Consider the following 7,265-nt stretch of genomic DNA (forward strand, 5'->3'; position numbering starts at 1 on the left):
CGTATTGTATCGACCACGTTTTCTAGGATCGTATGTCGATCGGGGTTATGGAAGTCTTGTAACGACCACGTTTTCTTGTTCTTCCTACAAAGATCAATCAATATGGTCGTTAGTTGATAAGAAAGCAAAATGAATATCAAAACATAATATATATATATATATATAGAACCCATGAAATTATGATATTTTACTTGATTTTTTTCTATCTACTGTTTGGATTTAGTGTATAGATTAATATATATATATACATATATATATATATATATATGTTTCACAATGTGAACAATTTTTTTGTGTTTCTAAAACAAAAAGTACAACTAAAAAGTTTTACATTGTGAAACAAATACATATGATTGTGAAATAAATGTATGTTAATCAATACATTCAATTCAAGTCATAGATGAAAAAATATCACAGCTTTTAAGATTGTCACAATTTATTGGGTTCTCAAATGATTAAGCTCTTGTGTATATATTACGAGTCTGTGTCAATGCTGCACGATGTTAATTAATGGAGCCCTGATTGGATATCACACTGTCACGTCCGATGCTTTGATTTATGATATCAGACTCGTCTATTCGTTGCAATATGATGGTCATTTCGTGGCAGAATTATTGCGAAAATTTGAATTACTTATAACGACAACGGGTCGTCGATAAAAATTAAACATTGAGTCACAACCGTATATGCGAGTGTAGTAATGGTGAACCGATGTCAGTTATTTGTCACCAGATGACGTAATTAATGCTTTTGTTCAGATGCAAATTAACACATACAGCCAAGAATGACTTTATTACAAATGGTTGACATGTCATTTTCATCTTCATTAAGGACAAAACAATTGATATTATTATATTGTTGGTTGTTCAATTAATTAATTGTCATGTCCCCCTTGGTTTTGTGTACTTTTTGGTAAGATCGATCAATGGTCCATAAAGATGGTCATTGTGTTTTAGTCAAATTCGTCGTTTCAAAGACTTTTTTATGTTTTTAGGTTGATTTCGAGAAAAATTTTGCCTTTTTTTGATTGATTTCTTATGAATTCTTCTCTTTTTTCATAATGGATTTTGAGAGACTTTATTGATTTTTTGGTTCATATCCCTTGTATCTTTTAATATCCCAAATCACCCCTTAAAAATTTAGGAGTTACACCTTTCATATTAAAGAAAAAAAACCTACTAATAAAAAACAGTTGAGCAGATGCACGGACCTTCAAAGTGTTCGATTTTAACTTGAATTTCTTTTATTAACAATTTGTTAGAGATAACAAATACCAAGAATACTCCTCTATATTTAGTGTCTCAGTTATTTACAAACAACTGCAAAAAATCTGAACATTAAATTAATGATATTGATTTTAGCATATTAAAACGAAATTCGGTTTTCCTTGATAATCAGTTATAACTATCCTATTAATCACTAAGGCCTTGTTTGTTTTTTGAAAAAAAAAAAACTCTTATTAGTTTCCTATGTCTGATTTGTTAAGAGATATGGTCATTCAGACTGTTTTTTTTTAAATTTTTGAAGGCACTTATATCTTATCGTCCTCTTAACTGGTAACATGTAAACCAACATCTTATTTGTCTCTTATTGTTCTTGAAATCTTTAGCAACGACGTTTCTCAATCGATTAACCTTAATCGATCATTTCTCTCAATTGATCATTACCAAATCAATCCTCGTATCTTTAAATTAGTGTATTTTAATAGGATTTAAATGTGTTAAATACCGTTAATGACATATTTTCGTTTAAATGAATGCTAATTATATAATTTAAATATATATTTCATAATGATGATGAATAAATATGTTAAATTGTATAAATTTATCTTTTAATTCAACATTATAATTTCTTAATCAGTAAAATAGATAGTTTAAACAAATTCAAACAGTAATCAGTTTACAAAAACAAACAGTGTTATTGATTTATATTTCAAACTTCAACACCACCTCTTATTAATTGAAAGTGAAATAAGACTTCAGACTTCAGGCTTCAACATCTCTTGAAAAACAAACGTCACCTAAGATATAATTCATTAAACTTATATGACTTGTTGATTTGATTTATCAAAAACAAAATGACTGAAACGATTAATTTGGAGGAAATCATTTGACAACTAATGTTTTTTGTATTTTTAAAAATTTATATTTTATCCATTGAAATAGACATTTGTTTAAAAGATTAGGTTGGCCCCGTGGTCTAAGATCTCTATTATCGTGTTTGATACGTTATTATGTACATAGTATTTAAAATGAGTTAATAGCTTTGCTTTCTAGGAGAATCAAGTCTGAAATGATTAAGAAGGTAAAAAAGGTAAAATATTTTTTTCGTTATTTTTTATTGCACTCCCGATATAAGTCATCAAGAACAAATGTCATTAATACTGAGGTATGTAGATATCTCTTCCAAAATTGTTAGCATTGAGGAAACTTTTCTAGGATTTTTAGAGGTAAATGATACCATGGGCAAAGTTCTTGTTTGATGTTTTACAAGCTGAATTAAAGTGTCTTGGTCTAGATATAGATGATGTGCGAGGACAAGGTTATGATAATGGTTCAAACATGAAGGGAAAACATCAAGGAGTATAAAAGAAGCTATTAGATATAAATCCTAGAACATTTCATACTTCTTATGCTTCTCATAGTCTTAGTTTGACTTTGTGATATAGCCAACACTTGCGGTAAAGCTAGAGACTTTTTTGGTATTATTCAACGTATATATATGATATTTGCTAATTCTACTAAAAAGTTGGCAAGTGTTTAAAGATAATGTAAAAGGATGGACAGTCAAGTCGTTGTCAACGACTCGTTGGGAGATCGTATTGATAGTGTAAAAGATATAAGATTCAAGTATCATTTATAAGAGAAGTTTTGCTTCACTACAACAAAAAGAGGTTTATAGGACACTTTTTTTGGGACACTTTTCAAAAACCGTTCTTTAAAAAGGCTAATACGACACATTAGTTTATGAGTCTTATTTGATTTAATCTTATATGACTCTTAATTTTGATGTCTTATTAACATATCTTGACGTCCTATCATGTAATCTAATACGACACTTTTGAATGTCATATTATTTTATGGTCTAATAGGACATTTTTAAGTGTCGTATTATTTTAAAGACCAATATCTTATTTTAAATGCTAATATGACACTTTCAATTATCCTATTTTTTTAAAAGCTAATACAACACGGTTGGTTGTCCTATTAGAGATTAAGAGCTAACAGGACACTTTTAAGTGTCCATTAAAGTTTAAAAAATATGAACATAATTATATGTTTAGAACTATATTTATATCTTTCAAAGTTTTAAGCTCTTATGATTTATATAAACTACTTAACTTAAAAACAAAATGCATGAACATATAAACAACTGGGCCGAATGACTTGTTTGACGTTGAAAGCCCAAAATGAATAAGGAAAAACACTTGTTTCAGAAAGCCCAAAACCACAAATCCTCAAAGACTGAGAATCCGTTTGCGATCATCATCGAGTTCTCTGCCTGAGAATCCGTTTGCAATCGAAACTTCTACACCCTGAGAATCTCAAAGTCTGGCTGTTTGCGATCGACTCCTCTGCGCTGTTTGAGATCCGTCAAGCCGTCGGTCTTTGAAGCCCTAACTGTTCGTCAAATTCTGAGTTAGAAAGTTTTCGGTTGCAACATTGACGGTAACAAAATCAAACCGACTAGTATTTTTTCTAACTTAAATTTGTAGTGCTGATACCGATATTGGATGATATGCGTAGTAATTATGTTAATTGTGTTAATATGTAGTAATACTGATATCTTAGTATTGAGTTGAAAGTGTGCTTTGATAAGAGTAGCTAACAGAAGGTTGGACATAGTTAAAAGCATTTTTATAATGGTTTGATAGCATGTCTTAGTCATGTAACCATCTGTCTGTATTGGTATGACTATTTCATACAAGATAGCAATTAGCAACTTAGTTGAGTCATAACTTAAGATAGCTATTGGTTTAAGCTTAGACATTCTAAATTAACACCCAATTCACTAAAACCACTGCTCTGAGACAAAATTGAAATGCCTAATTTTCAAGTTAGCATTTATTACTGAAATTTTGACATGACCTATCGATAAAATCATATATTATGCCATTTTCTACAACCTATAATGAATTGTATATAAAACAACTAGTCTGTATATAAACCATTCGTTACAAGGTTCATACCATTCATGTATCAAAAAGTAGGACCATTGCATGGTTAATAGCTTAATAACTTGAATGAATACAAGTACAGGTTGGAACTAGGCTTTGATATCTATGTGAAACCTATGGGCTTCCATCTAATAACCAACCTTCAATGAGAGAGATCACTCTTTGATCATATACACTGATGGAACTGTTATGCACCTAATTTTGTGGTAATAGTTTTTGTTATCATCTTTGATTTCTATGTGTTGTAACTCTGTTTGCTTTCCAATGGTTTTTGATTGTTTGTTTGGTTATCTTCTATGGAAAACTATTGGCATTGTTTTGAAGCTATTTGGGTATCATCATAGTATTGTGGATTTTGTATACTGATCATATTGTTTTTTAATGATTTTAGGAGCAACACCCAAGTCAGTTCTTGAGCTAATGGATGTGAAAGATCTCACCTTATCTCATGTTAAATCTCACTTGCAGGTTAACTTGGCCTCTATTTTTGCAATGTTCAAATTAATCTTATTGATACATGTATTTTCTGTTTTCAAAACATAATTGCTTTGCAAGATGCATTGTCTGTTTTCAAAATATAAGCTTGGCAGTTTATATTTTTATACGTGCAGTTGTCTTGGCATCACAGCAAGCGATTTGGACGCATTTGTAAACCTCTCACTTGGGCCCATGGAGATCTATTCCTAATGTGTATATAAAACTGGCGTTGGGTCTTAGGGTTTTGCAATCGGGTCTGCTGCTCTAGTCTCTCTTGCTCTATTTGGGGCATTTGTGAGCAGAGCTGGGATTGAAACGGTGGATGTGTTGACACCAAAAGTGTTCATAGGCTTACTGATAGGAGCAATGCTTCGTTACTAGTTCTCTTCTATGACAATGAAGAGCGTTGGAAGTGCTGCTCTGAAAATGGTTGAAGAGGTTTGGCGACAGTTCAACACCATTCCAGGGCTCATGGAAGGAACCACAAAACCTGATTATGCAACATGTGTCAAGATTTCAACAGATGCTTCGCTAAAAGAGATGATCCCTCCTGGTGCTTTAGTTATGATCACACCTCTAGTTGCGGGAACCTTATTTGGAGTGGAATCGCTTGCTGGTGTACTTGCAGGTTCACTTGTTTCAGGTGTCCAGGTACATGTGTTGTATGCCATTTTTTTAGTAACTTCGATTATGTTTAATGCACACCTTAACCAAATTCATCGTTTTTGCATAACTTCATTCATAGATTGCTATATCTGCTTCTAACACGGGTGGAGCATGGGATAATGCAAAGAAGTATATCGAGGTAAACCAATCAAAACTTTGCTAGTAGTTTGAAGATTGAAATTGAGATATGGTGTTTGTTATGAAGATTTTTGATGAAAATATGAATGTATAGGCAGGTGGTTCAGAACATGCAAGGACATTAGGACCAAAGGGATCAGAAGCACATAAGGCAGCAGTGATAGGTGATACTATGGGAGACCCATTGAAAGATACATTAGGACCATCACTCAAATGGTTTTAAATCACAAGATTCGTATATGTTTGATTTAATAAAAAAAAGGGTACCATTTTGCCTTTTACTTCAACATATCATTTCCATTCAAATTTATTTAATTCATTTCGTGTCATGGTTTGCCCTTATATATAACAAATAAAAGTTACATACAAAGGTATGTAAGGAGTGTTGAGTTTCTAGACTCAAACAGGGACTTTTATACTTCGAATTTAGGCAAATAAAGTTATTTTATAATTTGGAATAATTACAAGCTGTCTGTACAAGCATTAGGGTGCAAGCCAATGAATATAAAGTTGCATATAGCATTGGTCTGTAACATCCCACAGTTTTCACATACAGATAAACCACATGATATTACTCATAACACAGTATGTAATATTGTTTACAAAATATGGACTAACAAAAAATTTCTTGAATACATTTATAAACAACTAAATTTCATCTATTCTAAACTTTTCCATTGCCTTTATCCTGCGAGGTATGTTGACCTACAAAACCGGTTAGTCCAACAATTGAGCGTTAGACCCAAAAGGTCTAGTGAGTGTATATAACTCATGCAAATAGCTTACTTTCTAAACTAGTAGTTTAGAATCAAACCTGTACATATACAACATTTTTAACTATAACTTGTTATAGAATCTTTTTCCTCTTGTAGTTACACCGCCATCTCATCTCTCTCGGGGTTACACCGCCATCTCATCTCAATCAATACTGGACTTGGCCTCAACCGGATATGAAATCCGGACAACCAACCGGAGATGCAATCCGGACAACCAACCAGAGATGCAATCCGTACAACCTTGTCCGGATATCTAATTCGAACAATACCTTGTTGTTTTAAGCGGTTTAGGTTTACCTCGGTTAACACTTAGGCGATTTAAGTCTAAATCTCTTAACACTTGGGATTACGTTGAGCGGTTTAAATGAATCCGGTTGATACTTAAGCGATTTAAGGAGAAAACCGGTTGCCTCTTGAGCGGCTTAAGGCAAATCCGATCAACCCTTGTCCGGTTTAGGTGAAATATGTACAATATTCAAGATAAACCAATTCTAAAAGTAATCAATTTGTATACAAACAATCTAATACTTCAAAGCATATAACACTCACCTTGGAATGTTTAATCGGATTAAGTCTGCGATTAACCTTCAATCTTTTCTCTCAATTTATGCAGAAAATTTCTCTAAAAACCAACCCCCCTTTCTGTTAACATACACTTGCTATTTATAGTAAGTGTATGGCCGCCCCTTTTAACAAAAGTCGGTTATACCATACACACACACAATCCTCACACACACACAGATATATATATATATATATATATATATATTCCAAACATCTCAAATCAAAACTTGTAACCCAAATATCACATGGTCCAACATAGAATCTGGAAAAAGGTAATAGGATATCATAACAGAATTAGGTATAAATTATAAAGTACAAACACCAAATTTCTAGGCTAGGGTGATGCTTTTAGTCTGGAAGTAGATGAAATTTCTATTTTTGCATATATATGGTTTGGCACTTAGCTAAAGGATCCAAATGTGTAAATTGAACAGTATATGTTGAAAAGACAGAGCAGTCTCTCAGTA

At 32.2% G+C, this 7,265-nt stretch overlaps 1 pseudogene; it reads left to right on the forward strand.

The window, feature by feature from the left end:
* Nucleotides 1-2,453: 2,453 nt before the first annotated feature.
* On the forward strand, nucleotides 2,454-5,681 carry LOC112499842 (annotated as a pseudogene).
* The last annotated feature ends 1,584 nt before the right edge of the window (nucleotides 5,682-7,265 follow it).

The sequence above is a fragment of the Cynara cardunculus genome (assembly GCF_001531365.2).
Source record: "Cynara cardunculus var. scolymus isolate 2C chromosome LG 17, CcrdV1, whole genome shotgun sequence".
Lineage (NCBI taxonomy): Eukaryota > Viridiplantae > Streptophyta > Magnoliopsida > Asterales > Asteraceae > Cynara > Cynara cardunculus.